General features: G+C 45.9%; 1 non-coding gene across 1 annotated transcript; it reads right to left on the reverse strand.

Moving 5' to 3' along the window:
* Positions 1 to 7,850: 7,850 nt before the first annotated feature.
* On the reverse strand, positions 7,851 to 7,969 carry LOC138360231 (5S ribosomal RNA). The gene has a single exon (XR_011226243.1). It is a non-coding gene; the product is annotated as a 5S ribosomal RNA (ribosomal RNA).
* Between the last annotated feature and the right edge of the window lie 8,319 nt (positions 7,970 to 16,288).

Consider the following 16,288-nt stretch of genomic DNA (forward strand, 5'->3'; position numbering starts at 1 on the left):
ATGAGACTGCCTACACATTGTGGCTAATAACCAACTCTTTTTAGTCATCACGGCAGGATACGGACCTTCTTGTGGTGTCTTAATGGTAATTGTATCCTAACATATTTTTGTCTCCTTGGCATGGATATTTAACATCGTTTATTCAGTCTTGGGTTTATGTTCTTTCGCCATTTACAGACATTTTACATCTACCTACTTCCTCAGCCTACCCTGCCAATTTCTAATGAATTTGTGGATTTTCTTTTGTAATACATACATGTGTGTGCTCATCTGCTCTTCAGTTTTTATGATATTTGTCTCATCTGTCCTGCTTTATGATACTTTTACAAAGAACATGAACAAATGCTTCTATTTTAGAGAAGATATGGGATCCAGGTTTCGGAGCCGTAAAACCAACCGTCGTGATTGGTGGACGAGTTGCCAGGTTGCAGCTTCTGTACCGTGCCGGCACATAAATAGGTTCGGCTCAAGCGGCGGCAGCATCATTCCCCCGTGACTGTCTGAGCGTCTCTCATCACCTTGGTTATCTCATCATCATCATGGTAGAAGCAAAGCCTACCAAGAAGGCTGCGGCTGCTGCTGCTGTGGTGGCCACCACCAGGAAACCTCGCGTCCAGGTTGCTCACCCGAAAACTAGTCAAATGGTTCTAGCCGCGGTCGCAGCACTCAAAGACCGTAAGGGCTCGTCTCTACAAGCAATCAAGAAGTACGTTGTTGCCAACAACAAAGTCGAGGCTGCCAAGATCGCCATTTACATCCGAAGATTTCTCAAGAAAGCAGTGGCTGACGGCATTCTTGTTCAGACCAAGGGAAGTGGAGCTAGTGGATCATTCAAGCTGGCCGTAGCAGAGAAGAGGGCCGTTCTAACTCCCAAGAAAGCCACCACAACCAAGAAACCATCTACAGCAGCAAAGAAGGCCGTGGTAACTCCCAAGAAAGCCGCCACAAGCAACAAACCACCTACAGCCTTGAAAAAGAAGCAGCAGCAGCAGCAGCTTGTTGTTGGGAACAAAAAGCCCAAAATAAAGAGAGCTTCAAAATCTCCCAAACCACCCAAGGCAAAGAAAGCTGTCAAGAAAACAACAAAGGCAAAATAAACGACGACATGCAAGCAGCATGAATACACATGACAATAAACATCCAGGCCTCCCCCCTCAGTGGAGGGGCCTCATATGATTCCAAAAAGAGTTTAGTTTTGTAGACAAATAAATCATTACTTTTGGGGTAGATTTACTCTGTATATTATATATATATATATATATATATATATATATATATATATATATATATATATATATATATATATATATATATATATATATATATATATATACACATATACATGGGTGAGGTGATATGGTACCAAAGTTTTGGGTGAGGTGATTGACATTTACACAAGATAAAACACGAACCAATGGGAATAAAAACATAAGAATGGAAGTAACTGCAGAAGGCCTATTGGCCCATAACACAAGCACTTCCTCTTGATGCTTCTATATTGGTTCGGAGTCTTGAAGCTATAATATATATATATATATATATATATATATATATATATATATATATATATATATATATATATATATGCACACAAAACTAAATAGTCTTGTTAGACAAATTGCCCCTATTAGAGGCAAGTTGACTAACAAGCCGAATGACTGCAATTGTTTTGAATTTGAGTTAAATCTAACATAGAAATGTAATCAAACCTAACCTAACCTATGCTAACCCAAGCTAAGCTAACCTAACCTAACCTAAGCTAACCCAAGCTAAGCTAAGCTAACCTAACCTAACCTAAGCTAAGCTAACCTAACCTAACCTAACCCAGCAATTCATGATCTTAATATAATACTGTTAATTGGATAAACCAATTTGGAAAGAAATGTTCGAAAATAACAAAATTCACTGTGCTTGTTAGGAAAATTGGGCCTTGCATACTTGTCCCAATAGTGTGGTTCTCGCTTTTAGGTACGACATAAACGTATACCTAAGTTGAGAGAGAAAAAGATTCGCACTCAAACATGCATATCGATTGCCAGTCCTGAATTCTGGGTAGATATTCGTGTCCTCCCTTTTCATTTACCATCATTTGGATACTATCAAAACAGCTCTGAGAAGGATAAAATGAATAAAACGGGTAGCTCACTCATGTAAAAAGGAAGAGTTGGGAAAGATCTCTCTCTCTCTCTCTCTCCCTCACCCCCCCCCCCCCCCCACCACCACCAATGATCCTGCTCTGCTAGTATATAACGGAACAAACCTTCCCCCCCCCCCCCACCCCTCCCTCCCCAATCAGAGTCCCTTTAAGCATGCGAGGATAAAAAATAGATTTCATAAGACCCAATGTGCTAGCTGATATCAAAACAATTTATGTTATCGTCTATTAAGCCCTTCAGTAAAAAAGTATAGGGACCTAATTAGGTCCCGTTTTGAGGTGGTGGTGGGTGGAATCGATGGATTAGCCAAGCTCTTATCCGCCGAATCCGTAGAGGGTACGACCCTGGCGCTTCAGAGCGTACACCACGTCCATGGCAGTGACGGTCTTCCTCTTGGCGTGTTCCGTGTAGGTTACAGCATCACGGATGACGTTCTCGAGGAACACCTTCAGGACGCCACGGGTCTCTTCGTAGATGAGACCCGAAATACGCTTCACGCCGCCACGACGAGCTAAGCGACGAATAGCGGGCTTGGTGATGCCCTGGATGTTGTCACGTAGCACCTTACGATGACGCTTGGCGCCACCCTTTCCGAGTCCCTTGCCTCCCTTGCCGCGTCCAGTCATGGTGTTGAAGTTGTGTGAATAATAATAAAATTTCGGCACGATTTCCCCAGACTATATCCCGTCAAGCGGACGTACTTGTAGCATGGCAACTCCTAACTCCTGCCTGTCCTTACTTTATGCTTGTACTCGAGCAGAAACACGGCTTTCTCACAACGCTTTCAAAACTGCAGTTGCCTACTCGTCTGTTTCACGTCTCTGTGAAATGACTTTTGCACAAATCCAAAAAATAGAGCAAAATCAGCGATAATAGTGTTTGAGGTGAGCTGCCTGTTGGCTGCAGCCAGAGGAAGGAGGGGAGGGGCAACGGGGTGACGTAGGCGAGTCGAGCAGCCAATGGCGCTCGAGCAAGCGCCTCGAGACGGCGTATATAAGCAAAAATTTTTCGGCGCCGGCCATCACAAACCACAGTTGTTCACCATGGCTCGCACCAAGCAGACTGCTCGCAAGTCCACGGGAGGCAAGGCTCCTCGTAAGCAGCTGGCCACCAAGGCAGCACGCAAGTCTGCTCCTGCCACAGGGGGCGTGAAGAAGCCTCACCGTTACAGGCCCGGAACGGTCGCCCTGCGTGAGATCCGTCGTTACCAGAAGAGCACAGAGTTGCTCATCAGGAAACTTCCCTTCCAGCGTCTGGTGCGCGAGATTGCCCAGGACTTCAAGACCGATCTTCGCTTCCAGTCGTCTGCCGTCATGGCTTTACAGGAGGCATCCGAGGCTTACCTGGTCGGTCTCTTCGAGGACACTAACCTCTGTGCCATCCACGCCAAGCGTGTCACCATCATGCCAAAGGACATTCAGCTTGCTCGCCGTATCCGTGGAGAGCGTGCATAAGCTAAAACGACCACCCTAGTATACACCAAACTCGGCCCTTCTCAGGGCCAAAATATCCTTCTAAGGAGATTTCAGACATTCCTAGCATCAGTCATATGAATTAACCTTCATCTATACATATAATAAATAAATAAATACAATAATTTAGGTGTCATACATACACTGTACACGTGATATCAATAAATCAAGTCATTTGTAGTACAACCTGTCCTCTTACAAACAAAATGCCGTCGCTTTTCATTCTTATGCACTGCCAAGGATCCTTCCCCCCCCCCCCCCCCCTCCAAAAAAAAAAAAAAAAAATTGTCATACTGTACTAGAAATAAAAGCAGCTTGTATAAGTGACATACTGTCCTGTCCTGTTTTATTCTGTTTTTGGTCCTCTGGCTTAATCTGTTAAGTTAGGAGATGACATTTTAAATTAACCGTTTTCTTGACATTTTCAAACCTTAAGAGGGTGGCCTGCATAGTAATCCTAATGTGGAACATAACAATGAATCTCTAATCTCTAGAAAAAAGATACCGAGTGTTTATATGTGTGTTGAGAGAGAGAGAGAGAGAGAGAGAGAGAGAGAGAGAGAGAGAGAGAGAGAGAGAGAGAGAGAGAGAGAGAGAGAGAGAGAGAGAGAGAGAGAGAGAGAGAGACATGCAGAGACAGAGACAGAGACAGACAGACAGACAGACAGACAGACAGACAGACAGACAGACAGACAGACAGACAGACAGAGACTGAGAGAGAGAAACACACACAGACAGTTTCATAAATATTCTCATTTTATAGCTATTTGCTTTCAGTGACAGAGGTTTTTGTTATAATAGTATTGGTGTCTAACACTCACAATCTCTTTAGAAATTAAAGTGTGGCTCCAATGGAGCCGAGTTTGTTGGTTTGAGGCCAAGCCACCACCACAGGGCAGTAAGTAAGCCGTTTACTTGGAGGAGGTGTACTTGGTGACGGCCTTAGTGCCCTCAGAGACGGCGTGCTTGGCCAGTTCTCCGGGCAACAGGAGCCTTACAGCCGTCTGGATCTCCCGACTGGTAATGGTGGAACGCTTGTTGTAGTGGGCCAGGCGAGAAGCCTCGGCGGCGATGCGCTCGAAGATGTCGTTCACGAACGAGTTCATGATCGACATGGCTTTGGAAGAGATACCAGTGTCGGGGTGGACCTGCTTCAGCACTTTGTAGATGTAGATGCTGTAGCTCTCCTTCCTCCTGCGCTTCTTTTTCTTATCGCCCTTGGCAATGGCCTTCTGGGCCTTTCCGGCCTTCTTGGCAGCCTTTCCAGATGCCTTGGGTGGCATGATGATGCTCGTGCTGGCTGGCGTTGCGATACAATAATGAACTTTTGCGCGAGTCGAGCTTTCCTTTTATATCCCGCTCGCGACTCAGCTCAGAGCGGGTCGCGTGGCGGAGCGCGCTGATTGGTCAGTGGCGGACTCCCTTGATCCTGAGCGGGGTATATAACACGAAGCTCGATCTGCGGGCCGGCATAAAACACCACAAACCCACAACAGCAGCAGCAATGTCAGGACGCGGCAAGGGAGGCAAAGTGAAGGGCAAGTCAAAGTCTCGCTCCAGCAGGGCCGGACTTCAGTTCCCCGTGGGCAGAATTCACCGTCTGCTGCGTAAAGGCAACTACGCCGAACGCGTCGGTGCTGGCGCTCCTGTCTACCTGGCAGCCGTCATGGAATACCTCGCTGCCGAAGTTCTGGAGCTCGCCGGTAACGCCGCACGTGACAACAAGAAGACCCGTATCATCCCACGTCACTTGCAGTTGGCCATCCGCAACGACGAAGAACTCAACAAACTTCTGTCTGGCGTAACCATTGCACAGGGAGGTGTTCTTCCAAACATTCAGGCAGTTCTTTTGCCAAAGAAGACAGAGAAGAAGTAAGCACTTCTGCCACCCACCACGACAAATACCATAACCAGGCTCCATCCGGAGCCACACACACTTTAATAGAGAGATTCAAGTAGACAATCAACTTTCAAACATTAATAATAACATTTATATTGATTTCATGTGAAATGTGTACATAACAAACAAACAAAACAAAATTATAGGGGATATTCAGCATCACTTGGAATATTAACCAATCATATAAATCCAATATATATTTTATATTTTACTTTAAGCGAGGAATTCATATTCTATCAATTTTTAATCATACAAATGAACAAAAGCAATTCTTCACTAGACGTAATGAATGAATAAATGATCAAGGTTTTAATGTGTTTCATGAATATATATATATATATATATATATATATATATATATATATATATATATAATATAATATATTATAATACTTGTGAACCAGAATATGTTTGAGCAGCAGCGATCGTGCCATTGGCCGAAGTGCAACAATTCAAATAATTTAAAGGGCCTGCTCGGGTATATAAGAGAGGCTGGGAGACTGGGGCCGGTGGTGGGTGATGGGTGATGAGTGATGGTGTGGTGTGGTGTGGTGTTGTTAAGAGTTGATTTACGGCCAGCCAGCCAGCTGCAGCCAAGGCAGGGCAGGGCAAGGCAAGGCAAGGCAAGGCAAGGCAATAACAGGACAGGACAGGCAAGGCAAGGCAAGGCAAGGCAAGGCAAGCAGGCGGGCGGGCGGGCGGGCGGGCGGGCAGCCAGCCAGCCAGCCAGCCACTCCCACTTTGTATTTATATGCATTCAATTTATATTCAAACATTATATATGTTAAGGGCCTAGTTTTAGTGTTTATTTTAAAAATGACAAACATCGAGTCGTTTTACCAGTCCTTTAGCGTTAACGGTGATGCATTTTAAAACTGAACAGAAATCACCTTTTCTGGATATATCAAATATCGAATCCGCTTAATGTGCCTACAATTCAATCATTCAAAAAATACATAATTTACATCATGCCTTTTCATAGAACAGACAATAAGATTTGAGACAATAAGAACTTTAGTTTTATAACTAAAGTTGCACAATTATACCAACTCTATGGTGGCTGGGTGGTAAGGTGTGTGGCTGGTGTTTTGGAAGTCGCGAGTTCAAACGACCCAATGGGAGTACTTTTTTTTTTTTTTATGCCATACAATCTTCCTAGTACTATTATGTAGGTGTGTGTGTGTGTGTTTTTATTCATTCTTTGGTTTTATAGATGACATACATATTGACTCCTTTTACCGGTCCTTAATTAGGCTCTGGGGAAGCAATGGTGGTGGTGGTGGTGCATTTAAAACTAAACCAAAAATCACCAGTTCTGGACGCGTCAAATATCATATCCGCTTAATGTGTCTACAACCTAATTACTTAAAACTACACTATTTAATTCATTCATATCATGTGCATATTGGTCATTATGCTCATACAACCGACATAACAATTTATTTTCATTATTAGAATCATACATTTCATCAAGTAATACAGATACAAAGAGATTTTCTTTCTGAGAAGACCGTTAGTATTGGCTGGCTGGCAGGCAGGCAGGCATTTGAGGGTTATTATTTCGCCTGTTGATTGGGGGGAGGGTTGATGTGTTAGGGGGTTTTCGGTTAGGTGTGGTGGTGGTGATTGGTGGTGATTGGTGGTGGTGGTGATTGGTGGTGAGTAGTGGTGGTGGTGGTGGTGGTGGTGGTGGTAGTGGTGGTAGTAGGTGGGAGGGGGGGGGGGGAAGGGGAATGATGGTCTGTGGATTCCTTCTCCGTACCCCCTTACATATAAGCAAAAACATGCCTTCCTGTGGGTATAGAAACATTAACACAAATTATATCAGTAACTGATATTGTAGCCTTTTAAACAGAAAAGATTTGTACATACAAATACTTTTAAATTATCATTTATTTGTGGAAATGGCATTTACGTCATTAAATTGATACCTCAGCATCAAGTGTCCTGCAGTGGTCCAGTGGTAAAGTGTATATAAGTGATGCGTATTCTTGGAGTTGCGAGTTCAAACCCGGATTAAGCTATATATATATATATATATATATATATATAATATATATATATATATATATATATATATATATATATATATATATATATATATATATATATATTTTGTTTTGTTTTGGTTGTTTGTTTTTGTATAAAGCCTCACACACTATATTAAGCGAGTTTGTTTTAAACATGACATACATATTAATTCATTTTACCAGGCCTTATTCCACACAACTCCGTGAATTTCCCGTGGAGCCAGCCAGCCAGCCAGCCAGCCATTCAAACAAAAACAAACGAAACAAAACAAAACAAAACAAAAAACATTATTGCCAACAGCATTTGGTGTTCCCAGGCGGTCACCCATCCAAGTACTAACCAAACCCAACGTTGCTTAACTTCGCTGATCGGACGAGAAGCGGTGTTCTCAACGTGGTATGGCCGTTGGCATGAGACTGCCTACACATTGTGGCTAATAACCAACTCTTTTTAGTCATCACGGCAGGATACGGACCTTCTTGTGGTGTCTTAATGGTAATTGTATCCTAACATATTTTTGTCTCCTTGGCATGGATATTTAACATCGTTTATTCAGTCTTGGGTTTATGTTCTTTCGCCATTTACAGACATTTTACATCTACCTACTTCCTCAGCCTACCCTGCCAATTTCTAATGAATTTGTGGATTTTCTTTTGTAATACATACATGTGTGTGCTCATCTGCTCTTCAGTTTTTATGATATTTGTCTCATCTGTCCTGCTTTATGATACTTTTACAAAGAACATGAACAAATGCTTCTATTTTAGAGAAGATATGGGATCCAGGTTTCGGAGCCGTAAAACCAACCGTCGTGATTGGTGGACGAGTTGCCAGGTTGCAGCTTCTGTACCGTGCCGGCACATAAATAGGTTCGGCTCAAGCGGCGGCAGCATCATTCCCCCGTGACTGTCTGAGCGTCTCTCATCACCTTGGTTATCTCATCATCATCATGGTAGAAGCAAAGCCTACCAAGAAGGCTGCGGCTGCTGCTGCTGTGGTGGCCACCACCAGGAAACCTCGCGTCCAGGTTGCTCACCCGAAAACTAGTCAAATGGTTCTAGCCGCGGTCGCAGCACTCAAAGACCGTAAGGGCTCGTCTCTACAAGCAATCAAGAAGTACGTTGTTGCCAACAACAAAGTCGAGGCTGCCAAGATCGCCATTTACATCCGAAGATTTCTCAAGAAAGCAGTGGCTGACGGCATTCTTGTTCAGACCAAGGGAAGTGGAGCTAGTGGATCATTCAAGCTGGCCGTAGCAGAGAAGAGGGCCGTTCTAACTCCCAAGAAAGCCACCACAACCAAGAAACCATCTACAGCAGCAAAGAAGGCCGTGGTAACTCCCAAGAAAGCCGCCACAAGCAACAAACCACCTACAGCCTTGAAAAAGAAGCAGCAGCAGCAGCAGCAGCAGCTTGTTGTTGGGAACAAAAAGCCCAAAATAAAGAGAGCTTCAAAATCTCCCAAACCACCCAAGGCAAAGAAAGCTGTCAAGAAAACAACAAAGGCAAAATAAACGACGACATGCAAGCAGCATGAATACACATGACAATAAACATCCAGGCCTCCCCCCTCAGTGGAGGGGCCTCATATGATTCCAAAAAGAGTTTAGTTTTGTAGACAAATAAATCATTACTTTTGGGGTAGATTTACTCTGTATATTATATATATATATATATATATATATATATATATATATATATATATATATATATATATATATATATATATACACATATACATGGGTGAGGTGATATGGTACCAAAGTTTTGGGTGAGGTGATTGACATTTACACAAGATAAAACACGAACCAATGGGAATAAAAACATAAGAATGGAAGTAACTGCAGAAGGCCTATTGGCCCATAACACAAGCACTTCCTCTTGATGCTTCTATATTGGTTCGGAGTCTTGAAGCTATAATATATATATATATATATATATATATATATATATATATATATATATATATATATATATATGCACACAAAACTAAATAGTCTTGTTAGACAAATTGCCCCTATTAGAGGCAAGTTGACTAACAAGCCGAATGACTGCAATTGTTTTGAATTTGAGTTAAATCTAACATAGAAATGTAATCAAACCTAACCTAACCTATGCTAACCCAAGCTAAGCTAACCTAACCTAACCTAAGCTAACCCAAGCTAAGCTAAGCTAACCTAACCTAACCTAAGCTAAGCTAACCTAACCTAACCTAACCCAGCAATTCATGATCTTAATATAATACTGTTAATTGGATAAACCAATTTGGAAAGAAATGTTCGAAAATAACAAAATTCACTGTGCTTGTTAGGAAAATTGGGCCTTGCATACTTGTCCCAATAGTGTGGTTCTCGCTTTTAGGTACGACATAAACGTATACCTAAGTTGAGAGAGAAAAAGATTCGCACTCAAACATGCATATCGATTGCCAGTCCTGAATTCTGGGTAGATATTCGTGTCCTCCCTTTTCATTTACCATCATTTGGATACTATCAAAACAGCTCTGAGAAGGATAAAATGAATAAAACGGGTAGCTCACTCATGTAAAAAGGAAGAGTTGGGAAAGATCTCTCTCTCTCTCTCTCTCCCTCACCCCCCCCCCCCCCCCCCACCACCACCAATGATCCTGCTCTGCTAGTATATAACGGAACAAACCTTCCCCCCCCCCCCACCCCTCCCTCCCCAATCAGAGTCCCTTTAAGCATGCGAGGATAAAAAATAGATTTCATAAGACCCAATGTGCTAGCTGATATCAAAACAATTTATGTTATCGTCTATTAAGCCCTTCAGTAAAAAAGTATAGGGACCTAATTAGGTCCCGTTTTGAGGTGGTGGTGGGTGGAATCGATGGATTAGCCAAGCTCTTATCCGCCGAATCCGTAGAGGGTACGACCCTGGCGCTTCAGAGCGTACACCACGTCCATGGCAGTGACGGTCTTCCTCTTGGCGTGTTCCGTGTAGGTTACAGCATCACGGATGACGTTCTCGAGGAACACCTTCAGGACGCCACGGGTCTCTTCGTAGATGAGACCCGAAATACGCTTCACGCCGCCACGACGAGCTAAGCGACGAATAGCGGGCTTGGTGATGCCCTGGATGTTGTCACGTAGCACCTTACGATGACGCTTGGCGCCACCCTTTCCGAGTCCCTTGCCTCCCTTGCCGCGTCCAGTCATGGTGTTGAAGTTGTGTGAATAATAATAAAATTTCGGCACGATTTCCCCAGACTATATCCCGTCAAGCGGACGTACTTGTAGCATGGCAACTCCTAACTCCTGCCTGTCCTTACTTTATGCTTGTACTCGAGCAGAAACACGGCTTTCTCACAACGCTTTCAAAACTGCAGTTGCCTACTCGTCTGTTTCACGTCTCTGTGAAATGACTTTTGCACAAATCCAAAAAATAGAGCAAAATCAGCGATAATAGTGTTTGAGGTGAGCTGCCTGTTGGCTGCAGCCAGAGGAAGGAGGGGAGGGGCAACGGGGTGACGTAGGCGAGTCGAGCAGCCAATGGCGCTCGAGCAAGCGCCTCGAGACGGCGTATATAAGCAAAAATTTTTCGGCGCCGGCCATCACAAACCACAGTTGTTCACCATGGCTCGCACCAAGCAGACTGCTCGCAAGTCCACGGGAGGCAAGGCTCCTCGTAAGCAGCTGGCCACCAAGGCAGCACGCAAGTCTGCTCCTGCCACAGGGGGCGTGAAGAAGCCTCACCGTTACAGGCCCGGAACGGTCGCCCTGCGTGAGATCCGTCGTTACCAGAAGAGCACAGAGTTGCTCATCAGGAAACTTCCCTTCCAGCGTCTGGTGCGCGAGATTGCCCAGGACTTCAAGACCGATCTTCGCTTCCAGTCGTCTGCCGTCATGGCTTTACAGGAGGCATCCGAGGCTTACCTGGTCGGTCTCTTCGAGGACACTAACCTCTGTGCCATCCACGCCAAGCGTGTCACCATCATGCCAAAGGACATTCAGCTTGCTCGCCGTATCCGTGGAGAGCGTGCATAAGCTAAAACGACCACCCTAGTATACACCAAACTCGGCCCTTCTCAGGGCCAAAATATCCTTCTAAGGAGATTTCAGACATTCCTAGCATCAGTCATATGAATTAACCTTCATCTATACATATAATAAATAAATAAATACAATAATTTAGGTGTCATACATACACTGTACACGTGATATCAATAAATCAAGTCATTTGTAGTACAACCTGTCCTCTTACAAACAAAATGCCGTCGCTTTTCATTCTTATGCACTGCCAAGGATCCTTCCCCCCCCCCCCCCCTCCAAAAAAAAAAAAAAAAAAATTGTCATACTGTACTAGAAATAAAAGCAGCTTGTATAAGTGACATACTGTCCTGTCCTGTTTTATTCTGTTTTTGGTCCTCTGGCTTAATCTGTTAAGTTAGGAGATGACATTTTAAATTAACCGTTTTCTTGACATTTTCAAACCTTAAGAGGGTGGCCTGCATAGTAATCCTAATGTGGAACATAACAATGAATCTCTAATCTCTAGAAAAAAGATACCGAGTGTTTATATGTGTGTTGAGAGAGAGAGAGAGAGAGAGAGAGAGAGAGAGAGAGAGAGAGAGAGAGAGAGAGAGAGAGAGAGAGAGAGAGAGAGAGAGAGAGAGAGAGAGAGAGAGACATGCAGAGACAGAGACAGAGACAGACAGACAGACAGACAGACAGACAGACAGACAGACAGACAGACAGACAGACAGACAGAGACTGAGAGAGAGAAACACACACAGACAGTTTCATAAATATTCTCATTTTATAGCTATTTGCTTTCAGTGACAGAGGTTTTTGTTATAATAGTATTGGTGTCTAACACTCACAATCTCTTTAGAAATTAAAGTGTGGCTCCAATGGAGCCGAGTTTGTTGGTTTGAGGCCAAGCCACCACCACAGGGCAGTAAGTAAGCCGTTTACTTGGAGGAGGTGTACTTGGTGACGGCCTTAGTGCCCTCAGAGACGGCGTGCTTGGCCAGTTCTCCGGGCAACAGGAGCCTTACAGCCGTCTGGATCTCCCGACTGGTAATGGTGGAACGCTTGTTGTAGTGGGCCAGGCGAGAAGCCTCGGCGGCGATGCGCTCGAAGATGTCGTTCACGAACGAGTTCATGATCGACATGGCTTTGGAAGAGATACCAGTGTCGGGGTGGACCTGCTTCAGCACTTTGTAGATGTAGATGCTGTAGCTCTCCTTCCTCCTGCGCTTCTTTTTCTTATCGCCCTTGGCAATGGCCTTCTGGGCCTTTCCGGCCTTCTTGGCAGCCTTTCCAGATGCCTTGGGTGGCATGATGATGCTCGTGCTGGCTGGCGTTGCGATACAATAATGAACTTTTGCGCGAGTCGAGCTTTCCTTTTATATCCCGCTCGCGACTCAGCTCAGAGCGGGTCGCGTGGCGGAGCGCGCTGATTGGTCAGTGGCGGACTCCCTTGATCCTGAGCGGGGTATATAACACGAAGCTCGATCTGCGGGCCGGCATAAAAGATAAAAGACTCGCCAGCCAGCAGCCGCCGTGAGCAGACGTGCTCCCAGGAGCTCCCGCCACCTACAGGAGAAACTGAGCGTTGGCTCCGCCCACCTCACTCAGGATTGGTGCGCCAGCGAGCCAATCACAGCCGGCCGGCCGCGTAGCAGCCAGCCACACTCACTGCCAGTCGACTACTAGCTCTCTCGGCGTCAAGACACGCCGGGGCACCTGTACTGTGTCTCAACCTAGCTCTACTGACGCTTACAGCAGTATGATGTCCTAATAAAATAACTACCCATCCTCATCCTTCATCCCACACCCCCTCCCCCCCCCATTCCCCACCCTCTCCTCCCCATTCTCTCCCTGCCTGTACCAAGACACACCACACACACACTCACACAATACACAATGCATAACCTACTAATCATAGAATTAAGGAGTGAATAAGGCTGTCTTTCTAAACTGTTTCTACCTCTTGTATTTCGCCATTCCAAACGATCATTCCCGAGCGGTAGCCAAAACCGGGTTCTTGAAATTCTTGCGAAGGTTTGATCGGGCATCTAACAGCCTTGTAGCAGGCTTAGGCTATCGATAGGTTCAATTACCACCTTGTCTAGTAGCTCTAGTTGCCTAGCAACTAGAAGTTAGAGGCCTCGGCCTAACTAACACCCACCATCCACTTAGTCTACCTGGACACTTCACAGCACCCACCATAGTATAGATTAGATTAGGCTGCCTGGCCCACCAAGCTATGGCGACCAAAGTCAGATTCACAGACGAATCTGGCCGGGGTCGTACCCCAGCCCAACTACTTGAGGTGATCTACGAGGTCACCCAGATTACCTACAAAAATGTGTACAAAATAACGAATGGAGCCATCTTGTTGGTACCCAATGCAAACCTCCCAGACCTCCTTTCGTCAGACACCATGAACAAACTAAGGGAGAAGAATATCACTGTCTACCCCCCTGCCGAATTCCAAGCCCAGCGCACCATCTTTGTACATAGGATCCATGACATCATCATGGACCACTCAAATGATGAAATAATTGCAGAAATAGAGAGGAAAAACAGGGATGTCAAAATACTTCAGGCCCACAGATTCACAACCCAACGCAACAACCAAGTACTGAAACTTACTCTGGCTTCACCGGAGCAAGCAACGCAAGTCTGCACACAAGGCCTTTCTGCATTTGGCATCATGGCTGAACCTGACAAAATCCACCCACAGAGGTTTTACAAGCTCAAGCAATGCTTCAAATGCTTTCAGTATGACCACTATTCCAATGCATGTAACAATGGAACCCCCAAGTGCAGCAGGTGCACAGGGGAACACAGCTACAGGGAATGCACAAACCCAACACCCAAATGTGCTCTATGCAATGGTCCACACATTGCAATCTCGCATCTTTGTCCCCGCAGGCAAGAGGCAATCAAGCAATTGCATGAAACAGAGACAGCAGCCCGCCAACAGGCAGCTATTACCATCCCTGCCCCTCCTCCACCAGTAAATGCCTGGGGCATCCCTAACCAACAACAGGCCCAGTCGGTGGCCCAAGTGGGCCACCAAAGCACCCAACAACCCCATAACCCCACGGTTATACCAGAGCAAACCCAGAATCAAACACAACAGGCCCCAACACCTAACTCTCTTGCACCAAACCCCGATCCCAAGCCCAGCTTAGGGGCCGAACTCCTAACATTTGCTCAAATCCAATTTCCAGACAACCCAGTGAAGCTCCTAGGTTTCTGGAACTCACTTAGGAAAGACAATGGCCTACCCCCTGTCCATATGTCCGAGGACTCGCTTGCCTACTTGACTCCTAACATCACAACAACCGCCGGCCAGGCCCAAGCACAACCCAACAACCCCAACCCTAGTACTCCTCGCCCCCTGGCTTCAACCAACGCCCAGGAGACTCCAAACTCCCTGAACAACCCCGGCCCCTCCACCCCGACATTCTGGGAAACACCTATGTCCACCCTTCCTGAAACACTCCCACATCAGATCGTCCTCAAAGCTATCACAAACTCCCTTGCCATACGGAACCCCATCCGCCCTAGGAAATTTCGCTTCAAACATCGCAGCCCCACAACAATATATTCCACACAACGCTGCACCAAGAGGCCTAGGCCGAACAGCCGAACCCCATCCCCTGTGGACGGAGCAAGGGCAAGCAACCCCCACAACTCTTCACCAGAGAGCGACTCTAGCACCACGGATGTCGACATCATGAACAGCAGTGACACCGAGGACCCCCCAATGGCACAGCAACGTATGGTAAACCCCAAACCCAACCAATCCCCGACCGGAACCAGGAACAAGACACCTGGCTCAACAGCTTTACCCCCCTCCTCCACAAACAGAAGCGACCAAACCGAATGTAACAACATTGGCACTACAGCCAAACAAACACTTCCGTCTCATAGTCAATAATGGGGATCACAATCCTTCAGGTGAACATCAGACACTTCTTCAACAACAGATACCTTCTCACTCTGGAAGTAGCCAGACTTAACCCAGATGTAATCTTACTCAATGAAACAGCGGCCAGACAGGACCAGCACATCTCCATCTGGGGATATTCCACCAGGGAAGTCAACAGGGGTAGGTTCAGTGGGGTGGCAATACTAATAAGAAGAGGACTCTCCTACCGCCCCATCCTCGTAGAAGACGACAACTTTCTTGCAATAGAACTCACCACTTCACACGGCCCCCTCATCGTCTGCACCGCATATCTACCACCTAGACTGGCCTACCTCCCCTCCATCCCTCTGAACAAGCTGCTCGACAGGAATCTCCCCACTATCATCGCAGGAGACCTGAATGCCCACCATCAGGCCTTATTCAACGCACCTGCCAGGCCAGACCTCAAGGGCAGGCAGCTCTTCAATCTAATGCAAAACCGGGACCTCTCCTTCCAAGGCCCCCACTTTAAGACGTTCTTTGCGGGCAACCAGAGGGGCACCCCTGACATAGTGCTGACCAACAGAGATTGTGACCTGTTCCACTGCAGAGTAACCCCAGGCAAGAACGTGGGGTCGGACCACATCCCTGTGGTCACATCCCTCCAAGCAGCCCCCTTCAGATATGTGGCACCACCCAGGCCCAGACTGGGAACCATACGTGCCCGTGAATATGACACCTTCCTTGCTGACGACCCCATCATTGAGTTCGAGAACCTCCCAACCCAAACAATCGACCAAGCAGTAAACACCATCCACAACCGGATCCAGCTTGCAACCGAGG

Source organism: Procambarus clarkii, unplaced genomic scaffold (assembly GCF_040958095.1).
Source record: "Procambarus clarkii isolate CNS0578487 unplaced genomic scaffold, FALCON_Pclarkii_2.0 HiC_scaffold_102, whole genome shotgun sequence".
Classification (NCBI taxonomy): Eukaryota; Metazoa; Arthropoda; class Malacostraca; order Decapoda; family Cambaridae; genus Procambarus; species Procambarus clarkii.